General features: G+C 47.6%; 1 protein-coding gene across 1 annotated transcript in view; it reads right to left on the bottom strand.

The window, feature by feature from the left end:
• LOC106594976 (voltage-dependent P/Q-type calcium channel subunit alpha-1A) overlaps positions 1 to 20,418 on the bottom strand; it is a 269,165-nt gene extending 248,747 nt beyond the window's left edge. Inside the window, exon 1 of the mRNA XM_045708214.1 lies at positions 20,330 to 20,418. The gene's annotated coding sequence lies outside the window, so the exon portion shown is untranslated. The remainder of the gene's footprint in view (positions 1 to 20,329) is intronic.
• Positions 20,419 to 20,758: the final 340 nt, after the last annotated feature.

Raw genomic sequence — 20,758 nt, 5'->3', positions numbered from 1 at the left:
GCTGCTAATGCCTAGATGTGTGGGGGTGTATAGCTACAGGCTACGGCACTTCAGCAGCTAATGCCTAGATGTGTGGGGGCGTATGGCTACAGGCTATGTCACTTCAGCAGCTAAAGCCTAGATGTGTGGGGGCGTATGGCTACAGGCTATGGCACTTCAGCAGCTAAAGCCTAGATGTGTGGGGGCGTATGGCTACAGGCTATGGCACTTCAGCAGCTAATGCCTAGATGTGTGGGGGTGTATGGCTACAGGCTATGGCACCTCAGCAGCTAATGCCTAGATGTGTGGGGGTGTATGGCTACAGGCTATGGCACTTCAGCAGCTAATGCCTAGATGTGTGGGGGTGTATGGCTACAGGCTATGGCACTTCAGCAGCTAATGCCTAGATGTGTGGGGGCGTATGGCTACAGGCTATGGCACTTCAGCAGCTAATGCCTAGATGTGTGGGGGCGTATGGCTACAGGGTATGGCACTTCAGCAGCTAATGCCTAGATGTGTGGGGGTGTATGGCTACAGGCTATGGCACTTCAGCAGCTAATGCCTAGATGTGTGGGGGTGTATGGCTACAGGCTATGGCACTTCAGCAGCTAATGCCTAGATGTGTGGGGGTGTATGGCTACAGGCTATGGCACTTCAGCAGCTAATGCCTAGATGTGTGGGGGCGTATGGCTACAGGGTATGGCACCTCAGCAACTAATGTCTAGATGTGTGGGGGTGTATGGCTACAGGCTACGGCACTTCAGCAACTAATGTCTAGATGTGTGGGGGTGTATGGCTACAGGCTATGGCACCTCAGCAGCTAATGCCTAGATGTGTGGGGGCGTATGGCTACAGGGTATGGCACCTCAGCAGCTAATGCCTAGATGTGTGGGGGCGTATGGCTACAGGCTACGGCACTTCAGCAGCTAATGCCTAGATGTGTGGGGGTGTATGGCTACAGGCTACGGCACTTCAGCAACTAATGTCTAGATGTGTGGGGGTGTATGGCTACAGGCTACGGCACCTCAGCAGCTAATGCCTAGATGTGTGGGGGTGTATGGCTACAGGCTATGGCACTTCAGCAGCTAATGCCTAGATGTGTGGGGGTGTATGGCTACAGGCTATGGCACCTCAGCAGCTAATGCCTAGATGTGTGGGGGTGTATGGCTACAGGCTATGGCACTTCAGCAGCTAATGCCTAGATGTGTGGGGGTGTATGGCTACAGGCTATGGCACCTCAGCAGCTAATGCCTAGATGTGTGGGGGTGTATGGCTACAGGCTACGACACTTCAGCAGTTAATGCCTAGATGTGTGGGGGTGTATGGCTACAGGCTATGGCACTTCAGCAGCTAATGCCTAGATGTGTGGGGGTGTATGGCTACAGGCTATGGCACTTCAGCAGCTAATGCCTAGATGTGTGGGGGTGTATGGCTACAGGCTATGGCACCTCAGCAGCTAATGCCTAGATGTGTGGGGGTGTATGGCTACAGGCTACGGCACTTCAGCAGCTAATGCCTAGATGTGTGGGGGTGTATGGCTACAGGCTATGGCACTTCAGCAACTAATGTCTAGATGTGTGGGGGTGTATGGCTACAGGCTATGGCACCTCAGCAGCTAATGCCTAGATGTGTGGGGGTGTATGGCTACAGGCTACGGCACTTCAGCAGTTAATGCCTAGATGTGTGGGGGTGTATGGCTACAGGCTATGGCACTTCAGCAGCTAATGCCTAGATGTGTGGGGGTGTATGGCTACAGGCTATGGCACTTCAGCAGCTAATGCCTAGATGTGTGGGGGTGTATGGCTACAGGCTATGGCACCTCAGCAGCTAATGCCTAGATGTGTGGGGGTGTATGGCTACAGGCTACGGCACTTCAGCAGCTAATGCCTAGATGTGTGGGGGTGTATGGCTACAGGCTATGGCACTTCAGCAACTAATGTCTAGATGTGTGGGGGTGTATGGCTACAGGCTATGGTACCTCAGCAGCTAATGCCTAGATGTGTGGGGGTGTATGGCTACAGGCTATGGCACTTCAGCAGCTAATGCCTAGATGTGTGGGGGTGTATGGCTACGGCACCTCAGCAGCTAATGCCTAGATGTGTGGGGGTGTATGGCTACAGGCTACGGCACTTCAGCAGCTAATGCCTAGATGTGTGGGGGTGTATGGCTACAAGCTACGGCACTTCAGCAGCTAATGCCTAGATGTGTGGGGGTGTATGGCTACAGGCTACGGCACTTCAGCAGCTAATGCCTAGATGTGTGGGGGCGTATGGCTACAGGCTATGGCACTTCAGCAACAAATCCTTTGATGTGTGGACTGTCTTTTATACAACGCACGTTTACATTGCTTGCTAGTAAATAAATAGGTCTTCTTTTAAAAAAGGTTGGATGTGTCTGACTAGTCGGTAATTATTCAACAGCAGTCGACAAGGTTGTTCTGGCTCTGAGGCCTATAATGTGCTAACGTGTGTCAAATGGACAATGTGCCAATCCTCTCCAACCTGGCAAGGTATAATTTGATACGGAATCTTTTGGTAATTTATAGGCTGATCAGGCCTGGTCCTGGACGATATGCCTCCCAAGGTGAGACAAAAAAAATTGCCGCCCTCCTATCCCGCAAAGTAGAATAGTAGCCTAGGCTATATACAGTGTCGCCTACCATTTGTAAAACAGGCAATTCACTGTTAATCTCCGTCATTTGGTTACAATAATTTCTGTTAATGCATGTATTAATTACAGTAATTTACCGTTCTCATTCTCAGAGTGGAAACGATGTTTGCAGAGTTCACAACCTGCTACACTTGTGAGAAACAAGTGTTGGTTTATTTCATACTGTAACGGTTGTCGTCGGGAATGGAGGACCAAAACGCAGCAGGAATGTGAATGCTCATCTTGTATTTATTTTAAAATAAAGTGAACACCAAAATAACAAAAACAAAGAACTCACGGACAACAAAACAGTCTTGTCACGCTCACACAGGCAAAACAAGAAACAATCTCCCACAACACTACACCAAACATTTACCCATATATAGGACTCTCAGAGGCAACGAGAAACACCTGCCTCCAATTGAGAGTCCAGCACCCAAACCTAAACATAGAAAACCTAAACTAGACAGAATGCAGAAATACAACCTAGAACATACTAACCTAGAACATACATCCAAAACCCAGGAACACATAAATCAAACACCCCTCTACAACACACACAAAACCCCCACCATACAAAACAAACATCCCTCTGCCACGTCCTGACCAAAATACTAAACAACTACTCCCTCTGCTGGTCAGGACATGACACATACCATAATTTCCACGTTCCATGTGAGCAATGAGAACGCGTCTGGTTTCTCTGTCCTGTTAATGGTGACAGAGGGCGCATGCCTGATCACGCATAGAAATACCTGGTCGGCTTCTCGTAAATGTCAAATGTAGGTGAGTGCCCAGCTGGCCTCGTTTGTTTCTTCACCTCACACAGTAAGTCAACGGTCTTTTTTAAATTATTTGTATTTTTTTACGACCATTAAAATGATAATAAATAGTTCCTCGCAGTATTTGATAAATCTTTCCAACACTCGCCCACTCGATTATCAGCGTTGCTGATAAAGGCTGTTTCGTGTATTTGTTTCTAATTTAATGATTGTCGATTTCATCTTCATACTATAGCGTAGCTGCCCCTTCATACTGTACTTGTTCATTAATTATCTTGTAGCCTACTTTCGGTAAGTAGCCTACTTTCGTAAAGGCTAAGGTAGGCCTAGGTTTTGTAATATGTTTGGAGAAAAATACAAATATTTGCTTGTGTCTGAAATACGTTGGTGGCATTAATTGACGGGTGCTTTTACGGGTGTGTGAGTTCGCTGATTCTCTCTGTAAGGCCTATGTGTGTATTTAGAAAGTTTCCTAAAGTAGCCTGTCTGGACGTCATCTCTTTAATAAGAATCAAACGCTCCTGTCATGATTTAATCTGTAAAATGCCTATTCTCAGTAGTTTGGGTGACATTATTTCTCTCCTTACGACGTACTCTATTTGAAGAACATATGCCAATGCCATCGAATGGCTGCAGTAGCAGGATTTGTGACGTTACGCGACTATTTCGGGAAAGGTGAGAGAAAACCCATCAGACTTTGTTTGAATGGTTTTGTATGTTGAGATAGGATCTGTTTTTAAAAAAATGATTTGCAGAAAAGCCAACAGACAAGGACAAGGTAGGCATATCTTTATTTTGACTATGCGACAGATTCCCTCCAACCTGGCATTTCTTAGTTTGTTGATTAATATTTATAAGTAATGACCTGAAATGAAATGCCACGATATTAACAAAGTGGAATGGCTTGTTTCGGGAAGTTTTGTATAAATAGCTGGTACTGAAAATCATAAGTGTTATATAAACAAAAAGTATCTATTCAGAGTGTGTGTTTTAGATCCGAGCGAATATTACGTTGTTTAAATATCTATGTATATTATGAGTAGTGACCTTGTGTACAGTAGTGTGTGGGCGAGGTGTGTGTGTTTCTTGACAATTTGGAGAGCTCTTACTCGGTAACAGCTGCTCAGAGCCGACAGGGAGAGGTGGAGAGAGAGAGAGGAAATAACTAAGAACATAAATATATACATGACAATTAAAGACTACTAGTACCCATTGGATTGTCCAATTACATTGAATTAACTACAGGACAAAATACAAACCCACCAACCCAAAAAGGCCTGATGGTATCCTAAATGAAATGATAAAATATACAGACCACAAATTCAAGTTGGCTATACTCAAACTCGTCAATACTATCCTCAGCTCTGGCATCTTACCCAATAACTGATCACCCCAATCCACAAAAGTGGAGACAAATTTGGCCCAAACAATTCATGTGGAATCCGTGCTCGTGAAAATCTTCTGCAGTATCAACAGAAGACTCCAGCATTTCCCCAGTGAAAACAATGTCCTGAACAAATGTCAAATTGGCTTCTTGCCAAAATACAGACCTCATATTCACCCTGCACACCCTAATTGACAAACAAACAAACAAACAAACCAAAACAAAGGCAAAGTCTTCTCATGCTTTGTTGATTTCAAAAAAGCTTTCGACTCAATTTGGCATGATGGTCTGCTATGCAAATTGGTGGAAAGTGGTGTTGGAGGGAAAACATATGACCTTAAGCACCACCCTCTTCAACATATATCAATGAATTGGCGAGGGCACTAGAACAGTCTGCAGCACCCGGCCTCACCCTACTAGAATCTGAAGTCAAATGTCTACTGTTTGCTGATGATCTGGTGCTTTTGTCCCCAACCAAGGAGGGTCTACAGCAGCACCTAGATCTTCTGCCCAGATTCTGTCAGACCTGGGCCCTGACAGTAAATCTCAGTAAGACAAAAATAATGGTGTTCCAAAAAAGGTCCAGTTGCCAGGACGACAAATACAAATTCCATCTAGACACCGTTGCCCTAGAGCACACAAACTATCCATACCTTGGCCTAAACATCAGTGCCACAGGTAACTTGCACAAAGCTGTGAACGAGCTCAGAGACAAGGCAAGAAGGGCATTCTATTAGAGCTCGACCTCTACATTCTATGCCATCAAAAATAACATAAAATTCGACATACCAATTAGGATCTGGCAAAAAATACTTGAATCAGTTATAGAACCCATTGCCCTTTATGGAAATGCATGCAGAGCAGAATTAGACCAATACCTACTAATTATTAAAATCCAGAAAAGAGCCGTTAAATTATACAAACCAAATTGTATTAGTTGAGGTAATTGAGGTAATTTGTACATGTAGGTAGAGTTAGTGACTGCATAGATAATAAACAGAGAGTAGCAGCAGCGTTAAAGTGCGGTAGCACAGAGAACAGTCTGACTAGAGTGACACCACCTGGTATAGAGGTCCTGGATGGCAGGAAGCTTGTCCCCAGTGATGTACTGGGCCGTACGCACTACCCTCTGATGGTGCAGCTGTATCACTTTTTTTTGGACCACCTGAAAGGAAGCAATTCCCAAACCTTCCACAACAAAGCCATCACCTACAGAGAAATTAACCTGGAGAAGAGCCCCCTATGCAAGCTGGTCCTGGTGCTCTGTTCACAAACAGATCCCACAGAGCCCCAGGACAGCAACACAATCACACCCAGCCATATATCATAAGAAAACAAAAAGATAATTACTTAACAAATTGGAAAGAATCAACAAAAAAACTGCACAAACTAGAATGTTATTTGGCCCTAAACAGAGAGTACACAGTGGCAGAATACCTGACTACTGTGACTGACCCAAACTTAAGTAAAGCTTTGACTATGTACAGACTCAGTGAGCATTGCCTTGCTATTGAGAAAGGCCGCCGTAGGCAGACCTGGCTATGTGAACACTGCCCACAAAATGAGGTGGAAACTGAGCTGCACTTCCTAACCTCCTGGCAAATGTATGACCATATTAGAGACGCATATTTCCCTCAGATTACACAGACCCACAAAGAATTTGAAAACAAACCCAATTTTGACAAACTCCAATATTTATTGGGTGAAATACCAGTGTGCAATCACAGCAGCAAGATTTGTGACCTGTTGCCACAAGAAAAGGGCAACAAGTAACAAACACCATTGTAAATACCACCTTCATGTATTTTCCCTATTGTAATTAAACTATTTGCACATCATTACAACACATAATATGACATCTGAAATGTCTTTATTCTTTTGGAACTTTTGAGAGTGTAATGTTTACTGTTAATTTTGTATTGTTTATTTCACTTTTGTTTCTTATCTATTTCCCTTGCTTTGGCAATGTTAACATATGTTTCCCATGTCAAAGCTCCTTGAATTGAAATTGAATTTTGAGAGAGAGAGATTGACAGAACAGGGTGAAATACTGCACTGTGGAGACTTCTCTCAGACTCATGGTTGGTGACTAAGCAGCGAAACACACATTCCTTGTCTCTTAGATCGTCAGAGGCTGTACCTCTGTACACCCTAAAGCGCAGTGACACAACCAGGCACCAGCGCATCCACCCACCAAACACACACACACACACACACACACACACACACACACACACACACACACCATCAGTACCCCTCATAGATGAAGAGAGGGGGTGGAGTGAGAGAGAGAGAGAAAGAAGCAAAGTGAATAGCTATTGAGTGAGAGAGAACTTGTCCTGGGGCTCTGTTCACAAACAGAACTTCAGGACAGCAGCACAATTAAACCCAACCAAATCATGAGAAAACAAAAATATAGAAACTGATAACTAGAATACTATTTGGCCCTAAACAGAGAGTACACAGGGGCAGAATACATGACCACTGTGACTGACCCAAACTTATTGCTATTAAAAGAGGACGCCAAAGTGTCGTGGAAAATTGCAAGATTATGTTATAATGCTTGTATTGTATTATAATGGTTGTTTTATTCGACAGAATAGAGTATTCATAACTATTGTGTGTGTGTTCTACTGAGGATGGGCCTCTATGAGATAGCAATGACAGAGGAGATTTACGATGTCTTTGGGTAATAAAACCTAAAGAGCATTCCAGAGAACATGAGCTAATGGTTCTGTTCTATACCGTACCAGGGAGAGACGGTTCCAGTTTGGGGTAGGAGGACCAGACACTGGTGTATACAATGAAAACTGTTGACACAGCAGTGGCTGTCTGCTATGTTTTATAGATATCTTTCATACAAATCTTAACCTTGTGACCATTCTATGTATCTGTTGTTCGTCATGTACGTTGAGAGGGGTGTATCTTGGCTATAAAAGATCTTTGTACTTTTGTGTTGTCACTTTCAATGGCGCATCATTGAAAGTCAAGTGCTTTTGCAAAGCTCTTATTATTAAAGATGTAGTTTAAGTATAACTCTGACTGGTGTGTGAAGTTTGTAACTCTCCTCATTTGGTAATGCAGAAATTAGCCACCACAAAAGGCACACCTGCCTCTGGAAAGATGACCGGCTATGTGGCCACTGCCCACAAAATGAGCTGTACTTCCTAACCTCCTGATAAATGTATGACCACATTAGAGAGAGATTTCCCACAAATCACACAGACCCACAAATCATTTGAAAACAAACCAAACACTGATAAAGTCCTATATCTGCAAGGTGAAACAGTGCAGTGTGCAGATACAGCAGCACGATGTGTGGCCCGTTGTCATGAGAAAAGGACAACCAGTGGAGAACAAACACCATTGTAAATGCAACCTGTTTATTTATTTCCCCTTTTATACTTCAACTACTTGCACATTGTTACAACACTGTACATAGCAATAATATAACATTTGAAATGTCTATATTCTAATTAAAACTTTTCTGAGTGCAATGTTTATTAATGTTTCCATTGTTTATTTCCCTTTTGTTTATTGTCTATTCCATTGACAAAGTAAACATATGTTTCCCATGCCACAAAGCCTTTTGAACTGAGAGAGAGAGAGAACCAAAGGTTTATGTTGAAGGCAACTACAGTATATACCTCAGAGGTGGGAGGGGGAGAAGAGAGAGGCCTGCTATTTTCACCCAAATGTCACTATGCATGGGGGTAAGGTTTTGTGCGTCCCAAATGATATCCTATTCCCTATGTGCATTTTGGTACTGGTCAAAAGTAGTGCACTAAACAGGAAATAGGGTGCCCTTTGGTACGGAGCCGTTCACTTTTATGCTAACATTAGTCTAAATAGGTCATGATAAATGTCTAAATTAATTGTGAAATGGAGCATCAAGTCAGTTTGGATATCAAACCTGGAATGACAGCGAACCCCGACATAACACTGACTCAGTAAGTACTGCTGTTTCTGTGTCATGTTCATTAGGGCACAATGTTTAAAACTGTTTTGCAACAGAAAAAGACAATGAGTTGGGTAAGTCCAGGTAAATCACTCCCTTTTCTGTTTTCTTTCCGTTCGGTGCTGATTGAACATGACCCGTGTTTAATTGAATTGGACACCTAATAGCTGCACAGAGCTTTCAGTCAACCATTGTAGTCCACTCAGCATCCATTAGTGTCCCACTGTCAATGTCCAGTAGGACAGTCAGCCATTGTACTCCACTCAGAATCCATTAGTGTCCCACTGTCAATGTCCAGGCAGTCAGACATTAAAATCGGTTCTGCTTTTCAGCCAAAATGACATCTCTCCAGACACCCATGAAAGAAACGTCACATTCCATGCAACACTGCATCTTCCAGAAACATAATGTTTAACTGACATGTTTCAGACTCCATCAACCAGTGTGAAGCACACCACTCAGTATCTATTATTCTCTCTGTGAAATCCCAATGTTTAGGTGAGCACCCTGACGACTATGAAACTGGCTCTAGTGTAGTGTTTTTGGATCCAAAATGTCCACCGTTCCATGTGTCCTCCCAGGAGCGCTGTGGCTCAGTGCAGAGCCCAGGGGACTGTGCAGTCGCTGGAGTGAATAAGCCACCCCAGTGACCCACAGTAGCAGCTGGAGCCTAGCATCACCCAACCTGGCCAATGGACAGAGCACACACACTCAGAGACAGAGAGACAGAGAGAGAACAGTAGAGTAGAGGAGAACAAGGGAGGAGAGTGAGAGAGGTCAATGAGTACACAGAGAGAGAGAGAGAGAGAGAGATGGGAAGCGAGAGAGACAGAACAGGGGGAGAGAGAGAGAGATGGGAAGAGAGAGAGACAGAACAGAGGGGGAGAGAGATGGGAAGAGAGAGACAGAACAGAGGGGGAGAGAGAACAGAGGGGGAGAGAGATGGGAAGAGAGAGAGACAGAACAGGGGGAGAGAGAGAGAGATGGGAAGAGAGAGAGACAGAACAGAGGGGGAGAGAGATGGGAAGAGAGAGACAGAACAGAGGGGAGAGAGATGGGAAGAGAGAGAGACAGAACAGAGGGGGAGAGAGAACAGGGGGAGAGAGATGGGAAGGGAGAGAGACAGAACAGAGGGGAGAGAGATGGGAAGAGAGAGACAGAACAGAGGGGGGAGAGAGATGGGAAGAGAGAGAGACAGAACAGAGGGGGAGAGAGATAGGAAGGGAGAGAGACAGAACAGAGGGGGAGAGAGATGGGAAGAGAGAGAGACAGAACAGAGGGGGAGAGAGATGGGAAGATAGAGAGAACAGAGGGGAGAGAGATGGGAAGGGAGAGAGAGAGAACAGAGGGGGAGAGAGATGGGAAGGGAGAGAGACAGAACAGAGGGGGAGAGATATGGGAAGAGAGAGAGACAGAACAGAGGGGGAGAGAGATGGGAAGAGAGAGAGAACAGGGGGGGAGAGAGATGGGAAGGGAGAGAGACAGAACAGAGGGCGAGAGAGATGGGAAGGGAGAGAGACAGAACAGAGGGGGAGAGAGATGGGGAGAGAGAGAGACAGAACAGAGGGGGAGAGAGATGGGAAGGAGAGAGAGAGAGAGAACAGAGGGGGGAGAGAGATGGGAAGGGAGAGAGAGAGAGAGAACAGAGGGGGAGAGAGATGGGAAGAGAGAGAGACAGAACAGAGGGGGAGAGAGATGGGAAGGGAGAGAGACAGAACAGAGGAGGAGAGATGGGAAGAGAGAGAGACAGAACAGAGGGGGAGAGAGATGGGAAGAGAGAGAGACAGAACAGAGGGGGAGAGAGATGGGAAGAGAGAGAGAACAGAGGGGGAGAGAGATGGGAAGGGAGAGAGACAGAACAGAGGGGGAGAGAGATGGGAAGGGAGAGAGACAGAACAGAGGAGGAGAGATGGGAAGAGAGAGAGACAGAACCGAGGGGGAGAGAGATGGGAAGAGAGAGACAGAACAGAGGGGGAGAGAGATGGGAAGAGAGAGAGAACAGAGGGGGAGAGAGATGGGAAGAGAGAGAGACAGAACAGAGGGGGAGAGATGGGAAGAGAGAGAGACAGAACAGAGGGGGAGAGAGATGGGAAGAGAGAGACAGAACAGAGGGAGAGAGAGATGAAGAGAGAGAAAACAGAGAACAGAGGGGGAGAGATGGGAAGAGAGAGAGAACAGAGGGGGAGAGAGATGGGAAGGGAGAGAGACAGAACAGAGGGGAGAGAGATGGGAAGAGAGGTAGAGAGAACAGAGGGGGAGAGAGATGGGAAGGGAGAGAGACAGAACAGAGGGGGAGAGAGATGGGAAGAGAGAGAGACAGAACCGAGGGGGAGAGAGATGGGAAGAGAGAGAGAACAGAGGGGGAGAGAGATGGGAAGAGAGAGAGACAGAACAGAGGGGGAGAGATGGGAAGAGAGAGAGACAGAACAGAGGGGGAGAGAGATGGGAAGAGAGAGACAGAACAGAGGGAGAGAGAGATGAAGAGAGAGAAAACAGAGAACAGAGGGGGAGAGATGGGAAGAGAGAGAGAACAGAGGGGGAGAGAGATGGGAAGGGAGAGAGACAGAACAGAGGGGGAGAGAGATGGGAAGAGAGATAGAGAGAACAGAGGGGGAGAGAGATGGGAAGAGAGAGACAGAACAGAGGGGGAGAGAAATGGGAAGAGAGAGAGACAGAACAGAGGGGGAGAGAGATGGGAAGAGAGAGAGAACAGAGGGGGAGAGAGATGGGAAGGGAGAGAGACAGAACAGAGGGGGAGAGAGATGGGAAGAGAGAGAGACAGAACAGAGGGGGAGAGAGATGGGAAGAGAGAGAGAACAGAGGGGGAGAGAAATGGGAAGAGAGAGACAGAACAGAGGGGGAGAGAGATGGGAAGAGAGAGACAGAACAGAGGGGGAGAGATGGGAAGAGAGAGAGACAGAACAGAGGGGGAGAGAGATGGGAAGAGAGAGAGACAGAACCGAGGGGGAGAGAGATGGGAAGAGAGAGACAGAACAGAGGGGGAGAGAGATGGGAAGAGAGAGAGACAGAACAGAGGGGGAGAGAGATGGGAAGAGAGAGAGACAGAACCGAGGGGGGAGAGAGATGGGAAGAGAGAGAGAACAGAGGGGGAGAGAGATGGGAAGAGAGAGAGACAGAACCGAGGGGGAGAGAGATGGGAAGAGAGAGAGAACAGAGGGGGAGAGAGATGGGAAGAGAGAGAGACAGAACAGAGGGGGAGAGATGGGAAGAGAGAGAGACAGAACAGAGGGGGGAGAGAGATGGGAAGAGAGAGACAGAACAGAGGGAGAGAGAGATGAAGAGAGAGAAAACAGAGAACAGAGGGGGAGAGATGGGAAGAGAGAGAGAACAGAGGGGGAGAGAGATGGGAAGGGAGAGAGACAGAACAGAGGGGGAGAGAGATGGGAAGAGAGATAGAGAGAACAGAGGGGGAGAGAGATGGGAAGAGAGAGACAGAACAGAGGGGGAGAGAAATGGGAAGAGAGAGAGACAGAACAGAGGGGGAGAGAGATGGGAAGAGAGAGAGAACAGAGGGGGAGAGAGATGGGAAGGGAGAGAGACAGAACAGAGGGGGAGAGAGATGGGAAGGGAGAGAGACAGAACAGAGGGGGAGAGAGATGGGAAGAGAGATAGAGAGAACAGAGGGGGAGAGAGATGGGAAGGGAGAGAGACAGAACAGAGGGGGAGAGAGATGGGAAGAGAGAGAGACAGAACAGAGGGGGAGAGAGATGGGAAGAGAGAGACAGAACAGAGGGGGAGAGAGATGGGAAGAGAGAGAGACAGAACAGAGGGGGAGAGAGATGGGAAGAGAGAGACAGAACAGAGGGGGAGAGAGAACAGAGGGGGAGAGAGATGGGAAGAGAGAGAGACAGAACAGAGGGGGAGAGAGATGGGAAGAGAGAGAGACAGAACCGAGGGGGGAGAGAGATGGGAAGGGAGAGAGAGAGAGAGAACAGAGGGGGAGAGAGATGGGAAGGGAGAGAGAGAGAGAGAACAGAGGGGGAGAGAGATGGGAAGAGAGAGAGACAGAACAGAGGGGGAGAGAGATGGGAAGGAGAGAGACAGAACAGAGGAGGAGAGATGGGAAGAGAGAGAGACAGAACAGAGGGGGAGAGAGATGGGAAGAGAGAGAGACAGAACAGAGGGGGAGAGAGATGGGAAGAGAGAGAGACAGAACAGAGGGGGAGAGAGATGGGAAGAGAGAGAGAACAGAGGGGGAGAGAAATGGGAAGAGAGAGACAGAACAGAGGGGGAGAGAGATGGGAAGAGAGACAGAACAGAGGAGGAGAGATGGGAAGAGAGAGAGACAGAACAGAGGGGGAGAGAGATGGGAAGAGAGAGAGACAGAACAGAGGGGGAGAGAGATGGGAAGAGAGAGAGAACAGAGGGGGGAGAGAAATGGGAAGAGAGAGACAGAACAGAGGGGGAGAGAGATGGGAAGAGAGAGACAGAACAGAGGGGGAGAGAGATGGGAAGAGAGAGAGACAGAACAGAGGGGGAGAGAGATGGGAAGAGAGAGAGACAGAACCGAGGGGGAGAGAGATGGGAAGAGAGAGACAGAACAGAGGGGGAGAGAGATGGGAAGAGAGAGAGACAGAACAGAGGGGGAGAGAGATGGGAAGAGAGAGAGACAGAACCGAGGGGGGAGAGAGATGGGAAGAGAGAGAGAACAGAGGGGGAGAGAGATGGGAAGAGAGAGAGACAGAACAGAGGGGGGAGAGATGGGAAGAGAGAGAGACAGAACAGAGGGGGAGAGAGATGGGAAGAGAGAGACAGAACAGAGGGAGAGAGAGATGAAGAGAGAGAAAACAGAGAACAGAGGGGGAGAGATGGGAAGAGAGAGAGAACAGAGGGGGAGAGAGATGGGAAGGGAGAGAGACAGAACAGAGGGGGAGAGAGATGGGAAGAGAGATAGAGAGAACAGAGGGGGAGAGAGATGGGAAGAGAGAGACAGAACAGAGGGGGAGAGAGATGGGAAGAGAGAGAGACAGAACAGAGGGGGAGAGAGATGGGAAGAGAGAGAGAACAGAGGGGGAGAGAGATGGGAAGGGAGAGAGACAGAACAGAGGGGGAGAGAGATGGGAAGAGAGAGAAGAACAGAGGGGGAGAGAGATGGGAAGAGAGAGACAGAACAGAGGGGGAGAGAGATGGGAAGAGAGAGACAGAACAGAGGGGGGAGAGAGATGGGAAGAGAGAGAGACAGAACAGAGGGGGAGAGAGATGGGAAGAGAGAGAGACAGAACCGAGGGGGAGAGAGATGGGAAGAGAGAGACAGAACAGAGGGGGAGAGAGATGGGAAGAGAGAGAGACAGAACAGAGGGGGAGAGAGATGGGAAGAGAGAGAGACAGAACAGAGGGGAGAGAGATGGGAAGAGAGAGACAGAACAGAGGGAGAGAGAGATGAAGAGAGAGAAAACAGAGAACAGAGGGGGAGAGATGGGAAGAGAGAGAGAACAGAGGGGGAGAGAGATGGGAAGGGAGAGAGACAGAACAGAGGGGAGAGAGATGGGAAGGGAGAGAGACAGAACAGAGGAGGAGAGAGATGGGAAGAGAGAGAGACAGAACAGAGGGGGAGAGAGATGGGAAGAGAGAGAGACAGAACAGAGGGGGAGAGAGATGGGAAGAGAGAGAGACAGAACAGAGGGGGAGAGAGATGGGAAGAGAGAGAGACAGAACAGAGGGGGAGAGAGATGGGAAGAGAGAGAGACAGAACAGAGGGGGAGAGAGATGGGAAGAGAGAGAGACAGAACAGAGGGGGAGAAAGATGGGAAGAGAGAGAGACAGAACAGAGGGGGAGAGAGATAGGAAGAGAGAGAGACAGAACCGAGGGGGAGAGAGATGGGAAGAGAGAGAGAACAGAGGGGGAGAGAGATGGGAAGGGAGAGAGACAGAACAGAGGGGGAGAGAGATGGGAAGAGAGAGCGACAGAACAGAGGGAGAGAGAGATGAAGAGAGAGAAAACAGAGAACAGAGGGGGAGAGATGGGAAGAGAGAGAGAACAGAGGGGGAGAGAGATGGGAAGGGAGAGAGACAGAACAGAGGGGGAGAGAGATGGGAAGAGAGAGAGAACAAAGGGGGAGAGAGATGGGAAGAGAGAGAGACAGAACAGAGGGGGAGAGAGATGGGAAGAGAGAGAGTGAACAGAGGGGGAGAGAGATGGGAAGAGAGAGAGACAGAACAAAGGGGGAGAGAGATGGGAAGAGAGAGAGACAGAACAAAGGGGGAGAGAGATGGGAAGGGAGAGAGACAGAACAGAGGGGGAGAGAAATGGGAAGAGAGAGAGACAGAACAGAGGGGAGAGAGATGGGAAGAGAGAGAGAACAGAGAGGGAGAGAGATGGGAAGAGAGAGAGAACAGAGAGGGAGAGAGATAAAGAAGAAGAGGCTGAGGGCTCAGATGTGTCCAATAAGGACAACATTGATAGCTAAAAGAGAAAGGTACAAACTGAGCTTGTCCCAGTAGGTAACAATGATCATTCATGTGTTCTGTTTGAAGAACTTTGATCCCATTTGGCCATATTTGTTAGTGAGAGAGAGGCGGAGGGAGAGCGAGGAGAGGAGGAGAGAGGAGAGGAATAGAGAACGACAGATGAGGGGGAGAGAGAGAGAGAGAGAGAGAGAGAGGGGTGAATGACTGAGTCAGTGAGATCAATCAGTGAGAGAATAAATTGAGAGAGAGATATGAAAAAGGGGAAGGAGGAGACCAGGAGTGGGGAACAGATGCAGTTGGGTGAGAAGGGACAACCTGAGCTGGCTTGTCCCAGTAGGGAGGATGATTCATACACACACACAAGGCCGGACACACTCACACCGTTTGAAGTCGTTAGATCTCATTTAGCCGTAATGGACTGTGAGAGAATGAGACATATGAGACAGACAGACTGACAGACTGACAGACAGACAGACAGTGAGTCAGTGAGGGAGAGAACAAATTCAGTGTGTATGCAGGAGAGAAAAAGAGCTAGAAGGAGAGAGAGAGACCGAGAGAGAGAAAGCAAGAGCGAGAGAGAGAGACAGAGGGCCTGAGCAGGGCCTCTTCCTCTCTACCTGTCAAAACTAATACCTCTCATGAAGCCAACGGAGCTGTATATGTCAGGCCCAGTGTGTGTGTGTGTGTGTGTGTGTGTGTGTGTGTGTGTGTGTGTGTGTGTGTGTGTGTGTGTGTCAGGCCCAGGGCCCCAGACTGGTAAATGGGTCAGGGTCCTCCTGTGCTGCCTGTCTATCTGTCTGCCCGTTTGTCAAAACAGCACTATAAGTTCACCCCTAAGGCCCCTAATAGCTAGCAGCTAGTGACTGACTGTCTATGGTCTGGCTGTCCTCATGGACTAGACAGCAGCACACAGATGAGAGAGCAGAAACATTGGTTCTAGAGTTACAACTCATTGTTGAGAGAGAACATAGAGGCAGTGTTCCACAGTTGTTCTACCTGTACACTGGGTCTGCACCAGTGTACACTACAGTAGTAGACCTACCTACTGACTGACTGGGGCCTGGGTCAGGATGAACTAGAGAGCAGCACAGTACAGACGGTTACAACTCAGACTCAAGGGCATTGTGTGAGTCCCAAATGGCTCCCTATTCCCTATATAGTGCACTTCTTTTGCCCAGAGCCCTAAGGCTACAGTAGAGCAAATGACTGACAGGCAGACTGGTCTGATGGACTAGACAGCAGCACAGTACAGCAGTCAGTTATTGTACAGTTGGAAGTGTCTGGCTCAAGGGCATTGTTTAGGGAGAACATGGAAGCAGTGTTGTACAGTTCTAACACCCATCTGTGTATTGTGGCAGGCAGAGAGGTGTGATGAGAGGTGTGATGAGCTGCTAATGTACTTGGGTAAGGGGAGGAACAGCCATGCGTGTATTGTGGCAGGCTGAGAGGTGTGATGAGGTGTGATGAGGTGTGTGATGAGGGGTGTGATGAGGTGCTAATGTACTTGGGTAAGGGGAGGAACAGCCATGCGTGTATTGTGGCAGGCTGAGAGGTGTGATGAGGTGTGTGATGAGAGGTGTGATGAGGTGCTAATGTACTTGGGTAAGGGGAGGAACAGCCATGCTATGTGGCAGGCTGAGAGGTGTGATGAGGGGGTGATGAGGGGTGTGATGAGGTGCTAATGTACTTGGGTAGGGGAGGAACAGCCATGCGTGTATTGTGGCAGGCTGAGAGGTGTGATGAGGTGTGATGAGGTGTGTGATGAGGGGTGAGATGAGGGGTGTGATGAGGTGCTAATGTACTTGGGTAAGGGGAGGAACAGCCATACGTGTATTGTGGCAGGCTGAGGTGTGTGATGAGGTGTGTGATGAGGGGTGTGATGAGGGGTGTGATGAGGTGCTAATGTACTTGGGTAAGGGGAGGAACAGCCATGTGTGTATTGTGGCAGGCTGAGAGGTGTGATGAGAGGTGTGATGAGGAGTGTGATGAGGGGTGTGATGAGAGGTGTGATGAGGAGTGTGATGAGGGGTGTGATGAGAGGTGTGATGAGGTGCTAATGTACTTGGGTAAGGGGAGGAACAGCCATGCGTGAGGTAGCTCATATTTTGACATGAAGACCATGGGGTTATTAGGGGTCTGGCTGCACTTGTATATCAGCTACTGACGGACGGACAGACGGATAGACTGACTGACTGTTTGGGATGACTGTGACTGATGGGCTGACTGGTTGACTGACTGGTTGAGATTGACTGACTGACTGACTGACTTGTTGAGATTGACTGACTGACTGACTGACTTGTTGAGATTGACTGACTGACTGACTGACTTGTTGAGATTGACTGACTGGTTGGGATGACTGACTGACTGGTTGAGATGACTGACTGACTGACTGGTTGAGATGACTGACTGACTGGTTGAGATGACTGACTGACTGACTGACTGGTTGAGATGACTGACTGACTGACTGGTTGAGATGACTGACTGACTGACTGGTTGAAATGACTGACTGACTGGTTGAAATGACTGACTGACTGGTTAAAATGACTGACTGACTGGTTGAAATGACTGACTGACTGACTGGTTGAAATGACTGACTGGTTGAAATGACTGACTGGTTGAAATGACTGACTGACTGACTGGTTGAAATGACTGACTGACTGACTGGTTGAAATGACTGACTGACTGACTGACTGGTTGAAATGACTGACTGACTGATGGGTTGAAATGACTGACTAACTGACTGACTGGTTGAAATGACTGACTGACTGACTGGTTGAAATGACTGACTGGTTGAAATGACTGACGGGTTGAAATGACTGATGGGTTGAAATGACTGACTGACTGACTGGTTGAAATGACTGACTGACTGGTTGAAATGACTGACTGACTGGTTGAAATGACTGACTAACTGACTGACTGGTTGAAATGACTGACTGACTGGTTGAAATGACTGACTGACTGACTGACAGACTGGTTGAAATGACTGACTGGTTGAGATTGACTGACTGCTTGAGATTGACTGACTGACTGGTTGACTAACTGTTTGAGATTGACTGACTGACTGGTTGACTAACTGTTTGAGATGACTGACTGACTGGTTGACTAACTGTTTGAGATGACTGACTGACTGGTTGACTAACTGGTTGAGATGACTGACTGACTGACTGGTTGAGATGACTGACTGACTGACTGGTTGAGATGGACTGACTGACTGTTTGAGATGACTGACTGACTGGTTGAGATGATAGACTAGAAACAGGACAAGACAACAGTACAGTCAGTCAGTCAGTCAGTCCTGCTACAGTTAAAAGTCTCAGGCTCCAGGGCATTGTGTTTCAGCTGTCCCATCTTCCATCTGAATGGTATGTCTGTCACATAGGTCTGATAACATATCATTAGAGGTCTGTGTGTGTGTGTGTGTGTATTATAGTACAATGTATCTCAGTGATGCTGTGTCTGCCTATTGCAGTGATGATTATGTATAATGTATGATTCCAGAACACTTCTACCAGAAATATCCTAGATCATCTCTCTGCATCAATACCAGTAGGCTAAATGTGTCACTCGTTCCAACACTTCCAACCAAATGATACTCCCACTGTGTCTGGCATGGGGTACAGTCTACAGCCCTCAAATTTAAATATGGATCTGGAAGCCAGATCCACTATTATTTCTCTTCTCCAACCAGGGACTGATTTAGACCTGGGACAACAGGTGTGTGCTAATAATGATCAGGTAGAACAGAAAAGCAGCAGTAGTCTGGACCTCGTAGGGACAGATCTGAAAAGCCCTGGTCTACAGTAACCACTCCACATAATTTTCTTTAATAACTAAACCAAGGAGCTAGTTGTATCACTCAGGCATGTAACTACTGTCAGAACAGAAATGACAAGATTCTGTTATAATGCTGTTATTGAATCAAATGGTTGTTTTATGCAACAGAATAAGGGGTTGTTAGAACGCTCATCTGTGTGTGTTCTACTGAGGATGGGCCTCGGAGGTTTACCATGTCTTTTGGGAGATTTACCATGTCTTTTGGGAGATTTACCATGTCTTTTGGGTGATAAAACCTAAAGAGACCGCATTCCAGAGCATGAGTTAATGTTTCTGTTCTATAAGGGAGAGATGACTCCAGTGCCAGACCCTGGTCTCTACGCAATGACATACTGTCTGCTGTGAATTAGAAGTATCTTTCATACTAATCTTAACCTTGTGACCCATTCCATACATCTGTTGTTTGTCATGTAGGTTGAAAGGGGTGTATCTTGGCTATAAAAGACATTTGTACTTTTGTCTCTGGGCTCTCAACGAATCCTCTGGGGGTGATTCGTCAACCAGCCATCATTATCGTAGAGCACTCAATCGATTCACTTTATATGTGTGTGTTGTATTGACCTGCTCCCTTATTAATAAGTGAATAAAGATTTAGTTTAAGTATAACTGACTTGTGTGATAAGTTTGTCTCTCCTAATTTGGTAGTAAAGAAATTAACCACCGCACTACAAAACTCTCCACCAGTTCATTTAGTGTCTTAATTGACACTCAGTGACAATAATGAATAGTCAATCCCACTCCTTGCGTCAATAAATCATTTTCATAAAACACAACTTAAATTGGTGTCAGAAGTGGGATTTAGCTATAATCATTCCGACTCCAATTTAGGTCTACTTTGTGTGTTGTTTTCCAACGTTTCTCAGTCAGTAACACTCCCTCCCTAGTCCCTACACTCAGTCAGTAACACTCCCTCCCTAGTCCCTACACTCAGTCAGTAACACTCCCTCCCTAGTCCCTACACTCAGTCAGTAACACTCCCTCCCTAGTCCCTACACTCAGTCAGTAACACTCCCTCCCTAGTCCCTACACTCAGTAAGTAACACTCCCTCCCTAGTCCCTACACTCAGTCAGTAACACTCCCTCCCTAGTCCCTACACTCAGTCAGTAACACTCCCTCCCTAGTCCCTACACTCAGTCAGTAACACTCCCTCCCTAGCCCCTACACTCAGTCAGTAACACTCCCTCCCTAGTCCCTGCACTCAGTCAGTAATAATAATAATACTCACCCCCATTCCTTACATTAATACTTAGTAATACACAGTAATACTTAGCAATACGCAGTAATACTCATTAATACTCAGTAATAATACTCACTCCCACTCCTTGCGTCTGGCCTGTGGCGTGCTCTGCAGCTTGTGTGACTGGTGAGCCTTAATCACATCCCTGTGATCCACCAGTCCCCCTCGCCGCCTCACAGGGGGGCTAATGGGTCGCCATCTGCCGCCACCAGAGCCAGTGACCCCCCAGGACCCCTCCCTGCCTTGCCGCGCCCACTGAGAAACGGGGCATCCCGGCATTTGTCGACCCGCACGTCATAGACTGCGTGGTAGTAGGTGGGGTTGGCACAGACGCTGGACCCGCTGGTGGGCGGTGGGTGGCATCGGAGTGGGCGATGGTTTTGGGAGGTGGGTGGCATACCGTCAGCTGGCCACAAGGCCGGCGCTGGTACTCTTCTCTCCACGATGACAGAGCCATCTGCGTCCAGCGGGGACAGCATAGAGCTAGAGGGGGGAGAGAGGGAGA

This window comes from Salmo salar, chromosome ssa02 (genome assembly GCF_905237065.1).
Source record: "Salmo salar chromosome ssa02, Ssal_v3.1, whole genome shotgun sequence".
NCBI classification, from domain to species: Eukaryota; Metazoa; Chordata; class Actinopteri; order Salmoniformes; family Salmonidae; genus Salmo; species Salmo salar.
Note: the sequence above shows the minus strand (reverse complement) of the source record. Positions and strands in the feature narration are given on the sequence as shown.